Raw genomic sequence first — 13,553 nt, 5'->3', positions numbered from 1 at the left:
GGAGGTACGCACTTTCTTTGTACCCAACAGGTCGCACACCTCGCGCAACAAAACACTCGAAAAATTCTTCCCTTGGTCCGTCAGCAAGCGTTCAGGGGCGCCCTTGTCCAAAACATAACCTTGGACGAAGGCGTCCGTCACTGCCGCAGCCGACTGGTTGGCGAGTGGCCACGCCATGGGCCAGCGGGTGAAGTACTCTACGCCAACCAGCAGGAACTTATTTCCCCTAGGTGTAGCGGGAAAGGGCCCCAAGATGTCTAACGCAACCAATTTGTTTGTGCGCGAAACCTGAATGGATTGCAGCGGTGGATTAGCCGCTACTGGTGGCGGCTTCCTTTGGGCGCACCTTACACATCCCTTAAGAATGTTCGCCACGTCGTTGCCCATCCCGGCCAATAATAGTCTCGCTGGATTAGGGCGAGCGTTTTATGAAAACCCAGATGCATGAGTCGTTCATGAGCAGCCAGAACGACCCTTCCCCGCATAGCAAATGGCACAACGAGCGCGTGACGCCGGGACATGTTGTCCCACTTCATCAAGAGGCCCTGTCTGCACACCCAGGAACCGACCCGCGTTTCCCCCCCCTCGGGAGCGTCAACCTTCCGACGTAGCGTGAGTAGGGAGTTGTCGGCCATTTGGAGACGGCCCCACTCGATGAGAGGCAACGCTAACAGCGAGTCCCTCCCCGTGGGAGCGTCGACCCCCGTAATATCAGTGGCGGTGAGCACAACTTCCGCGGGGACGGCGACAGGGGGTTTACACCGCGCCGATCCCAGCAGACATTCGCATTCCGTGCGCGGCGGCAACCGCGACAAGGCATCCGCGTTCGAGTGGCGCAATCCCTTGCGGTAAATCGTCGTGAATTGGTAGTCCTGAAGGACCTCCAACCATCGGGACAATTGGCCGGATGGCTGCGCCACCCGCATAGCGTACTGGAGAGCCGCATGGTCCGTACGAACCGTAAAATGACGGCGTAAAGATACGGCCTGAATTGCTGTATAAAAAACACAATCGCCAGCAATTCACGACGTGTCACACAGTAGCGTTGTTCCGCAGGGGACAGAACCCTGCTACCATAGGCGACCACCCGTTCAACCCCCCCGACCACCTGTGAGAGCACTCCCCCGATACCCGTGTTACTGGCATCCGTGTCGAGCAAAAACGGTTGCGTGAAATCGGGGTAACACAAGGGGGGAGCCTGCACCAAGGCGTCACGAAGGGAGCAGAACGCAGCCTCCTCTTCCGGCCCCCAGTGAAACCGCACACCTTTAGCCGTCAAAGCGTGCAGGGGCCTGGCTATGGTGGCAAACTGCTTGACAAAACGACGGTAATAGGAGGCGAATCCTATGAAGCTGCGGACTTCAGTGACCGAGGTTGGCGTTGGCCATGAGCTGACGCAGTGCGTCTTAGCAGGGTCTGTCGAGATCCCTGAACGACTAACGATATGGCCCAAGTACCTGACCGACTCCCGAAGCAGAAAACATTTAGCCGGTTTAAATTTAAGCTTAGCGGAACGCATCCTGAGGAACACCGCTCTCAGACGCTGGAGGTGCTCCTCAAAAGTCCGGCTGAAAACGATGATATCATCGAGGTAGATCAAACAGGTGTCCCATTGGAGGCCCCGACAAAACCAATTCCATGAGCCTCTGGAACGTGGCGGGAGCGGAATGTAAGCCCATGGGCAATCGGTTGAATTCAAATAGGCCTCCCGGCGTCCGGAAAGCGGTTTTAGGTTTTGATTCGTTATCGAGGGGCAATTGCCAAAATCCCGACAGCAGATCGAGCGTCGAAAAAAACTGTGCTCCCGCCAAGGCATCCAGCGACTCATCCATCCTGGGGAGCGGATACGCATCGGCCATAGAGATTTTGTTTAGGCGGCGGAAATCGACACAGAACCGCAAGGACCCGTCCTGTTTTTTAACTAGGACGATAGGAGCACCCCACGGACTGGAAGAGGGCGAAATGATGTCGGCCGCCAACATGTCATTAACCGCCGACTGCACATGCTCCTTCTCGGCTGGGATGAGCCGGAAGGGATTCTGTCGAATAGGAGCCGCGTCCCCCGTAGCTATGTGGTGGCACAACAGGTCTGTGCAGCCAATATCGTACTTGTGACTGCTAAACACGTCAGCAAACTCGAGTAGCAAGCCCCTCAATGCTCCCAACTGCACACTGGACAGGTTACTAGACCCGGCACACAACGAGTCCACCCACTCTGTCTCCTCCTTACTTTGAGGATGCGTATCGGCACTCAATCCCGCGTGAGCAACGAGCTGTTCCTCGACGGGTAGCGGCGCGGCGTGAGCCAGCACCGTTCCCTGTGTAATTACGGCCGGCCGCGACCCCGTATTCAGGACCATAACAAACGGCTCACTGTCCCCCCTCACCATGGTCTGAGCTACCGCTAAGTCGAGGCCCCCTTTGGCTCTGTTAGACGGCCCCAACAGAACTCCCTGTGCCCCCGCATCCACCCCAAGGGGTTTTCTCAACCGAAGGGGTACCAACATTTGCGATCCCGGGGGCACCCGTAGAGTCTGAGTTGCCAGCGCCTGCACCGTCGCACAAACCGTGCGTATTTTAGTAGGGCTCGTCAAAAACGGAACCCGCCGTCCCGATGGAAGCTCAATGCAGGCTTGATCTACGAGAATTTTGATGGGCATTTTGGACAGAAAGTCTGTACCTAGTAAACAAGGAACGGCCAGCGATGATGATACAAAAATAGGACCCGCCAATTTGATATCGCCAATACAAATAGTCGCCCGAATCTGGCCGATAATTCCCAGGGATCCCCCGTTCACCGCGTAAAATGGTACGTCCACCGGCAGAAGGGGTCGACATTAGACGGGAAGAATGTTATAAATAAGGTCCGAAATGATAGTGGCCGACGCACCCGTGTCCACAAGCACCCGGACCTCAACCCCGTCAATAAACCCCGTTACCACGGACGACCCGGCCGACGCAGCCACCATCCTGTGGGCCAATTCGGACCATTCGACTGCTTTCGGGCCGTGTACGAACCCCCCTCGCCGAACCGAACCCCCGGTACCCTTATGCGGTCCCCGCACCGCCAAGCGGCGACCCGAACGTGCCGTGTATGGGGACCGAGCGCGTGAGGTGCCGCGACTTGCCGGGTTTAGTTGCGATGACTTGTGGCCCCGGTCGTCGTCCGGACGTGGTCCCGTGGCGCGCTGACGCGGAGCCCGGCACCCGGCTGCGACGTGACCCCGAAGGCCGCAGTTGTAGCAGACGACGAGGGACGTCGTAGGTTTCGGTTGCTCCAGCTTGCGGGATGAACGTGTGGGCGAACGACCTCCCGTTCTCCACTCCCCCGGTCTCGATACAGTGAAGGCCTCCTCCCGAGCCGCAGCAGGCTGAGGCTCGGCGACCGTGGCAGCCACTGCCGCGTTCCCCGCCGATGCGCAGATGACCGTTGGCTTGCGCTTGAGGACCTCGTATGCGTGAATACTCGTGGCAATCCCCAGGGAGCAGATGTCCATTTCGTCCGCCGTATTGATGGGGACTCCCAAGCCGTGAGCCAACGCCAACAGCTGCTCCGTCACCATGGCGTCCTTCCCCTCCTTGTCCATGCGGGGAAAAGCTGCGTCCGCCAGGGCGAGCAGCGCCGTGCGATAGGCGAGCGTCGTTTCTCCAACCACCTTTCGCCGATCGTAGAACTGGTGGCGACAGGTCGAGGGCGGCCCGAACACTTTAGCCATTAGGTGTAGCGCGGCCTGGAGCGTTGAGCGGGACGACCTAGGGGCCGATGTGAAGGCTGCAAGCGCGTCGTCATCGAGCATCGCTGGCAGCGCGCGCAGGGCAGTGGTGTCGGACCACCCCGACATTTCTTGATGTGCGAGGAACCTTCGTTGGAAGGCTCCCCAGTCGCCCCCGTCTGCCTTGAACGCCGACAGCGCGGGCAATCGTTGCTGGAGGACCCGGTCATCGTCGTCGTCGAAACGATTTTCCCGTGCGCCGCTGTGGTTGTAGAAAATGTCGGCTCCGTCTGCAGGCGCATAATGGAGGGCTCCGGCGCGCACCGATGACGCGGGCCGCTCTGAGTGGAGCTCTCCGCCCACGTGGTGTCCGCGCTTCCCGCCAATTAATGGCGGACCCTCAAAAACGGCGCCAACTTCAAAACTTTTGGCGCGAAGCGCCTTCTGGCGGGATCCCTCCAGCCGCGCCGCCTCCTCCAACCCCGCAGCCGTCCCTCCGCCCGCTGGAACGGAGATCTCCGCCAAAACTGCAGCGGCGGCGAGCAGCAACTCCGCCAGGCGGGAGTGTGCTTCCTGTAGGCTGGTGTCGGAGGCGAGCGGAGCGTCGGCCATCGCCGCGAAGTGCTGCATCTGCGGCAACTCCTCGTCCTCTCCTCCCGAGGTTGGTGTCTCCGGTACGCCGTCGTCTTCCCGATCTCGCTCGTGGGTACGGGTAGTCTTCCTAGTATCCATTCTTCTTGAAGACAGGTTTACTTCTGACGCCAGTTGTAATGTAGTAACTCGGCGGGAGACGACTTCACGGGTAGCACACTCTTTATTTCACCAACTTCGTTACACAGGTGACTAACACCCACTGTAGTTACTCGGGTGACTAACACCCACTTGGTTAGTCGGGTGACTAACACCCACTTGGTTACTCGGGTGACTAACACCCACTTGGTTACTCAGGTGACTAACACCCACTGAGCTACTCGGGTGACTAACACCCACTTAGCTACACGGGTGACTAACACCCACTGAGCTACTCGGGTGACTAACACCCACTTAGCTACACGGGTGGCTAACACCAGCCTACCCCACACGGTTCTCCTGGCTACACCCACACGGGCTCTTACGCCCCGTAGCCTCTCGGAACACACCCAGCCGGGGTGTCCCTCTCGACTCTGGGTCCCACAGTCCCGACCCACATGGGCGTCGGACCACGGGTCCCACAGTCTCGCCTCCGAGCCACACAGGGCCCCGGTCCCCACAAGGACAGCGGGACTAGGGGTCTCAGGGCACTACCTCTTCACTCCGTCTTCGATCTTCAACTGGTTAACAACAACCCCGAGTGCTCTCGCGCGTCACCCTTTATACACCTCCTGCGGACGTCGCTGAGAGCACCCATCCCATTTGACCAATCACTGGGCGCTGGCTACGATCCTCTTTTCCCACCGTGTCAGCGCGCCTCACCACTCACGCCGCGCCGCCCCGTAATCTCTCACTCCCGGCGCGCGCGTCCACACCACGCCCACAACGCGTGCCCAACCCCACACCCCGTGCCGCCCCGTGATCCATCACTGTCGGCGCACGTCAACACCACCACTACAGTTGCTCGGTCAATGGCCAGGGTCAACGGTAGCTTTGTGTATTCCACAAATATGGCCGACTGTGAGGGCGGGCACAAGCCGACGTGAGTAGGTTAAACGTTGAGTTTTATAAGGAGACCACGGGGTGACCAGCCCCTCCCCACCCAGCCCCACCCCTCCCAGCCCCTCCCCACCCAGCCCCTCCCCACCCTCCCCACCCAGCCCCTCCCCACCCTCCCCTCTCCACCCAGCCCCACCCCTCCCATTTTTGGATGCACGACGGATGGACGGACACAATAATCCCCTGTGGGCTGGTTTAACCAGGAGGTTCCTACCAGTAAAAAACAGTGGTATCTACATCTACAGAAGATTATACAACATTTAAAGCCATTCTCTCGTGTATAGTGTACATGCCGTACAACATGTTTGGAATCGACAGGAGTAAAGTTGGACAAATCGGCTTACGAACGGACCTCTGGAGCCTAACTCGTTCTTAAGTAGAGGAGTCACTGTACTGCTATGAATTTCCACTTGATAAGCAACTTCGCTGAGACATGATTTGGGATCGCCAGGTTGCTTCTGAGAAAGATACATAAGCTCAGTGGGCCTCACCTGGCAAAATAAAAACAACATTTCATAGTTTTACAGTAGTTTAGTTTCGTTCTGCTTTATATTTCGAGGACGCCCTTGACTTTTGCTTACTCGGGGAGTTTTTTGTTTGTTTGTTGCTTTTGCAGTTTTGAGATCAACAGAGGCCGGAGCCGGGTGCGCAACAGCTGACGTCACCACGCACAGGCGAACGGCAGCAGCGATTACGCGCGCGCCGCCACGTGCGGAGTCACCGCTGCCTAATTGCCCGTCAGCCCCAGGCCGTTTAGAACTCGTTGGCAAATCTGCTAATAGGGTGCTGGAGCGTGTGTGTGTGTACAGCGTTCATTGCATAACCCCACATAAACCACCCACCCGGTACCATTGTCACCACCACCATCATCATCACTTGTATTGCGTGAGTAGGGCAGGTTCTTTTTTTCCCTTTCGCAAAAACCACTTTGGAAGAAGTGAGAGATTAACTTTTGTGTTTTTTAAAGTAATTTGTCCTCGCCAAAGTTCTTGTTTTTACATCGATGTATTCTCGTATGGCGTGTTTGGTGTCACTAGTTACACGCTTTCCTTTGCTCGTATTTCAAGTTGGTTGTTGTTACTAAAGTCACCAGGTACTCAATCGAGGCTGAGTCGACCTAGGGCAGGCACAGGACCGGATGAGATATCCGTCTCCGATGTTGGCTGTGAGCGTGAATTGAACTCGAGTAACTGGGTTCATAGCGCAGCACGCCAACCGCTAAGCCACCGCTCCCCTACAGATACCAATGACATAGATCCCCCGTATAGCCTGAACAAACCGATGGGGAAAGTGCTGTTAGCGAGCACCTATGAAGGCCGGCACGGCACACGAGGGGGTGGGTGAGCAACACTACGCCTGGCCGCCTTTGTCTCCCCAGTGGTGATGTTCACACACTGCACCAGGTACTCATTTCAGGCTGAGTCGACCTAGGGGAGGCCCATGGCCAGTTCAGATAATCGTCACTGGTGTTTGTCAGGGTCGTAGAGGAGCCCGCTAACTGCTATGCCACCGCTCCGCTACAGATACACACACACGCATACCCCTATTGCGATATCAACGAATCAAAGTCTTAGTTCACTGTTTTATATATATTTTGTCCAACATTTGTTCTCACTGCGACAACGATAAGTGCTTAGTTTATGGATAAAATACACCGAATGTAAACTGTTGACAATTCTAAACGAATCCAGTGCCACCTTCAGTTGGGATTGTTTGCCGACGCGTCGATGGATGAAGTAAGATTGTATATCCATGTGAGCCATTCACTCACATTGATTCTATAGCGTGGCAGCATATGCTGAATGTCACCTAAACCGGTCAGAGACTCATCCAATCCAGGGTCCTCGTGGCATCATATACAGCACCCTAGAGTCACGCAATGCAACGCATGGGGGTGGCTTCAGTGGCACAGCTGCTCGTACTGGCCACTCAAATTGATTGCTGCTATCCGTCTAAGAATTGTCAAAAGGGCAAATCCTGGCGAAGGGGCACTTTGACAATGGAGCACAACGCGACAAAGTCCATAAGGCATCGGTGACTGTGCGTTGAATCGGACACGGGGTGAACACCGTGTGAGTACACGGAAATCAACGTTCGGCGAGGGGTGTAAGAGAATCTGAGTCATTGCAGAAAGAAAAAATATCCTTCAGCTTCAAGAGCCAGCCCGTGCACCATGATACACAGGCTGGCTCTTGACTTTGACGATCATAACGGTATAGAAACGACATTACGAGGTAATAAGGCACTGTGGCATACGATTCTTTGGTTCTTTCGGTTAAGTCACGTCTAAAGATAAAATAATACATTTAATAATAGCATATTACGACGTTTTAGTTCACTGTTTTTATATACGACCTCACCCAGACCAAGTACACACGAGCAGGGTTTGTATTAGCCAGCCGGACGCCCTTCCAGATTAATCAGGTTGAGTCAGAAATGAATGAGTACGGGTGCATAGACAATCGGTCGCGAAGTAACCGTCGCAACGCTCTGTGTAAGGGAGGGGAAACGAGTTAGGATCACCGGTAGGCACACGATTGGCCGCGCGGGATAACGCGACCCTGGGTTTTTGAAGTGAGGGGGGTAATAAAGGGAACCCGAGGCATTCAATACAAGAGTCTTCTTCAACAGCTCGGTCGCCAAGCCCCCTCCCCCACCTGCCGTCCTGCCTCATCGAGCCGCTCGCAGCATCCGTGTGATGCCAGCGAGTGCTGCTACGAGGCGGTGATAGGCGAGGTTTTGTTGTCATCCTCCCTCCGACTACTCTCACAGCGTCCGTGCGACGCTGTGAGTACAGCTGCTAGGTACGTGATAGGGCGTGTGAGTATTTGGGGACTTGAGTAGCAGTAGGCTCGCCTCTGCTCGTGGAATATACCCTCCGGGTAGTGCGCGGTTTGCGCTGCGAATAAAAGTTAGCAAAGAGAATAGGTGTGGTGTCTGTGATTGCTGTGTGGAGTTGCTGTGTGGGTGGACGCGCGGCGAGATAATCGCCTGCAGGTGTGGGCCGCGTAGCGTGAGTGGCGGTGTGCGCAGAAGAGTGAACACGGAGCCGCAGAGCGCGCGTGTGAAGAGGAAATCGCTCGCAAGGTGTGGGCGCTGGCGTGCCGCTGTCCGCTTCGTTAGCTTTGGCTGTGGTGTGCACGAGTGAGTGTGGGCTAACTCCCTCAGAGAGGGCGCCAGCGCGGGGGGGGGGGATCACCCGGTCGGCAGGGGCCTGGCGGGAGCGGATTGACGCGATGGAGGAGGGAGTGGAGAGGGCGGACGTCACGCCCCACCTGCCCAGCGAGGGCAGTGGGGTGGACGCCCCCCCCACAGGCTCGTATAGCGTATGGCTATAGCATGTGCAAATCACACGTCCAAGTTTAAGTCTGTGAGCCATGCGAAAGCTTCAGGAGTCGCCGCGACTAACACCGCTCAGTCCGCCGGAGAGAGCGGGCGTGGGATGCATTTGCTGGTTCCCCCATTGTCTGGGTCGGGTGGCCGCAGTCGCACTGTGGCATGTCTTCAATTCTCCACTTGTGGAGCAGGAGCTGCGGGCGCAGCGGCCAGTCGCTGTTCTGAAGCGGTTGACGGAGCTATCGTAGCCTCCGCAGATCAAAGCCGTACTGAGTAATGGTGGGGTCGCTTGTGGTAAAAAATGCAAAACAAACATGCTTCGATCGTGTATTCATTGTCCTTGAAACTGATTGGCCTACACCAGGCAGCCTCCTTGATGGAAAGGGTCTCTTTTCCGTACGGCTGCTGATGTAGATGCAGAGCATCAACTAGAATCTCACATTCAGGTGGTCAATCCAGATAACGGCGCCAGGAGCTAGCGGAGTGGATCATCGTCGCTGTGGTGGCTCCTTCGCATGTGTGGATCAGGGCATCGCGTCGTTATATGCTGCACGGTCTGTTCTGGATAACCACAGTCGCACGCTACTGGACATTTTTTTAAGTTTCTATTTTGTGCATCAGGTATCCGCATCTACTGCTATGGTTTGTGCAGTGAATGAATTCCGAAAAGGTTAAGCCTATTATATTATTATTATTTTGTTTTAATATCAAAATGTCTCCACTTGTAACGTGACCGTGAGGCAGTCTTCACTCGCGTTCCCTGGAGAGCGAGCGAGCGACTCGTCGGCGCCAGGAGGAGGAACCACGGACAAGGCGGCAGCAGCAGCAGCATGGCGATGAGCCGACACCAAAACTTTGGGGTTTGCATCGTCCTTGTACTGCCCGCTCTTTTGGTGGCCCTTGGTCTCACTGATGAGGTAATGCCATTAAAGAGACTTTCTCTGGTGAAGGACAATCCGTTTCAAGGACAGTGCATACATTAGGGGCCGTCCATAAATGACGTCACGCGATTTTTGACCCCCCCCCTCGTCACACGGCGTCACAAAAGTCAGACCCCCCCTCAAATATGACGTCACAAATCTCTGCCACCCCCCCTCCCCCAAAACCATATTTCCATTTTGAAAATAAAACATGCTTCAAATCGCTTTGCGATATTGTCATTGTAGTGCGTATTCAATGTGGCGCTACACTCTGATGTTGTAGAAGTGTTGTTATAACAATTAGTGTTATTATAACAATTAGTGTTGTTATGACAATTCTATATTTATTTAAAGTTGCGAATTTTGATGTGACGTCACATTTCTCAAACCCCCCCCCCCTCCTCGTCACACATCGTCACAAATGTCTGACTCCCCCCCCACCCCTAGGTGCGTGACGTCATTTATGGACGGCCCCTTATCAAAGCAATTATGTTTGAGGGTTTTTTGTAATACCACAAATGTGTGGTTACACAGCCATGATGATGACGTATTCTAATTGGTGTCTATTGGTGTTTGAACATCTTAACGCCTATGTGACCCTTTTGCCAGCATCAAAAATGATGAAAAATAAGAATCGGTTTGACCCTTTCTGGCCATAACACAGGAGCTGTTAAGATGTTCAAACACCAAATCGAAAGCTTTTGCAAGGCGTCAAGGCTACATTAACTACACGAGGAAAAACATACAAACAGACAAGCTCTGATAATAATACTGTTTACGCATTCTCTTTGAAACTGATTGGCCTACATCAGAGACAGATTTCTTCGTTTTATTGCCAGAAAGGGTAAAACCTATTCTTATTTTTCATCACCTTAACACAATTTTAACGTAAAGACGTTATTTATTTATGTAAGGGGCGCCACGGTGGAGAAATGTTAACTACCTCGCCTGGTATACAGGTCGGGGGTTCAATCCTGACCCTGACGCCTGCTGTATATTTGGAGTTTGTGTGTTCTCCCCGTGGTCGCTTGGATTTTTTCTGCGGATCCTACGGTTTTTCTCTTCCCAATTAGAAATATTCATTGAGCTTATTTAGATTATTTTGGTGCTATAAATGTCCAAATTATAGGCCACTTTGTTGAACTATCATTTGTGGCCAGGTCGCTTCTGCAAACTAAGTTAATACCTCAGTGGGCTTTGCCTGGTAGGATGGGGATGGTTAAGTTTCATTTATACGTGTTTGGGTGATTTGTTTACTTTTCTCGTACTGTTATTGTGTTGTTTGTTGTCAAGTTGTTACTCGCCCATACTGAACATCTGTAATAAAGAGCTTTATAGCTCATCGCATTCCTCATGCAGTATAAATACATATTCTGATTCTGATCTGTATTTACGCCAGAAAGGGTGAAGCCTATTTTGATTGGAACTCAAAACCTGCAGAGTATATTGCCACATTTGAAATGTTAACCGTTGGCTTTTAAATTCGTGGACAATACAGCTGCATGCACCTTGACACTCCTGCTCAGTTGGAACCCAGGCAGCGCGAGCCGAAGCAATTCAATTCTGCAGCCATGCCTGACGCTCGGTTACAAGTTGTGCTTCATTGCCGACGAGCACAACCGAGCCAAACTCAGTTAGAGGATAGGAATAATCGGTTTAAACCGAGGCTCGTTTATAATATCACGCATTGGCGGTCACGACGGAGATACATTTTAACGAGATGGATTACGACCAGTTAATGAGGCACACCGAAACTCGATGGAGGGAAAATATCAATTTGCAATTATTACTACTGAGTTTATTGTGCTATATATGTATGTGTGTAAGATTATAAGGCAGACAACCAGACATTCATCTTGCTGCACACAAAGCGACAAGCACGTGATCCCCACAGAAACGACCAGAGGCTTCAAACCGTGGCTGTGCAGCTTCATCGCCCTTAACAGGGATTGACGGGACCAGTCAATGCCCCTCTTCTTGTAAAAAAAAAAACACTTACAAACTTTATATATATATCTTATGTGTGTGTGTTTTTGGTCGTTACATTGAACACACTAGGACACAATATAAGTACTGTACTTGTTTGCTAGGGAGGCCCCGCGGCGTCGTTATTTGTTGCAACAAATTTCAGCCACTCTGCCGTGTAGCCGCTTCACAGCCACCCACACCCCGGCAACCCACGAGGATAGAGACAACTTCTGTTAACCGACAGAGTGCGAGTAGGTCCAAACGCGTGGCTTTTTACTCGGTTCGCCTACGAGAGAGTGCGCGTTCTTTCTCCACAAGGGGACCACAAACGACCGTGGTGGATAATGGCGTCGGGCTCTACTCCACTGGTTCTCAGCCGTGGGTATGCAGACCCCTGGGGGTACACGTGGCAATGTCCCAGGGGGCTTTACCGTAAGGTGGTTTAAACAAATGTGTGAAATTATATCATAGGTGAGAGTCATTTGGTGTCTAATCACGTATGAGTCTGCCAATATGAAATAACCACGATACAATTTAAACCCGTACGGTAACCAAGGACGATGTAAAATACATTTCTAAACTCACTGATGGTAAATAATGCGGTTTCCCACAGTAAGCAGCGAGCGTGAACAAATTACATCACGCGTGCAGAGCGTCCGTTGATTTTTTTCTATTCACTTGCAATCACTCGCTAGCTCGGATAACCTCACAACAATGACAATTGGTTAACATAGCGACGTTCATTATTTCATACATTCATTTCTCAGAACCATAATTGGGTCAGGCCAAGGGGGATACTACTCGGTCGAAACAAAAGTCAACAATTAGGGGAATAACAGCAGTAGCCAACGAAATGTTGAGAACCACTAGGATCGTCCAAGCGATCCCAAAACATTAAAATAATTAACGATCCCCTTTCTAGCCGTCATGCGGGGCACTGGTCGGGTCCCGTCCACCGCAGAGCCGATCTCCTCGTCTAAGCAAACCCAAGGCGTTCATCTAATTGCCTTTTTTTAACTATCCCAAGAACAACAATTGGAATCGGTAACGAAGCCTTTGCCCGTTGTCGCACCGAGGTTTTCTCACGACCTCGTTTCCTCCCTTGGCATCGTGAATCCGCCTTCAGAAAATATCCTGAAGCAGAAGACTATTGCTGGATACAACCACATTTGTCAATGTTATTTTTGAAATGTGGTTGGCTACGCACGGTGCGGAAGAAGTTCAACATACATACAAGGTTGAACCGTGTCCATGCTTCGATAATTACATTTTCATGTGCAATTTAAGTTAGGAACTCTGTGTTGTTGTCTTGGTGTGGTCTATGGCTGTTCTTGCTGTTGTTTTTCTGCCTTGCCCCAGCTTGGGAATTGGTGTACTTATGCAATTTCAACGGATATTGATTTATATTTGGTGATTTGCTTACCTTTCCTATGCTTTGCACTCCTATCGTGTTTTGTAATGCATGCGTGTATGTTCACATTCTTTCGCACCGCACGTAGCCAACCGTGCTAATCAGAGGTGCTGAGGAAGGACAACAAACTAACACACACAAAGCAGTTCTACAGAAATGAGTTGTCAATCTCGATTTGTCCGAAATAAATATATTTATTTTAAAGCGGATGTGTTTAGTCTGTATTTTATATTCCTTGCTTATATACTTTTATTAATATTGTTTATTTATTTATATTTACTTTCTTACATTTTCTCTACTTTTCACTCCTATAGTGTTTGAATATCGTTTGTTGTTGTGACGTTCTGACCTGCCCCTACTGGCCACCTGTGAAAAAAAGCTTTGTAGCTCATCGGATTTTCCCAGGATAAATTAAATAATCAAGATTCTGAAATAAGGACACCGGCGTGGGTTGTAAATCGCGTCGGCCTTGGACATGCTCGGCACCCTGCAGACCTTGCTGCAGAGTTTCTTCAT

At 52.3% G+C, this 13,553-nt stretch overlaps 1 pseudogene; it reads right to left on the bottom strand.

Moving 5' to 3' along the window:
* Positions 1-13,553, bottom strand: part of LOC144946920 (patatin-like phospholipase domain-containing protein 4) — a 32,310-nt pseudogene extending 18,757 nt beyond the window's left edge.

The sequence above is a fragment of the Lampetra fluviatilis genome, chromosome 43 (genome assembly GCF_964198595.1).
Source record: "Lampetra fluviatilis chromosome 43, kcLamFluv1.1, whole genome shotgun sequence".
Classification (NCBI taxonomy): domain Eukaryota; kingdom Metazoa; phylum Chordata; class Hyperoartia; order Petromyzontiformes; family Petromyzontidae; genus Lampetra; species Lampetra fluviatilis.
Note: the sequence above shows the minus strand (reverse complement) of the source record. Positions and strands in the feature narration are given on the sequence as shown.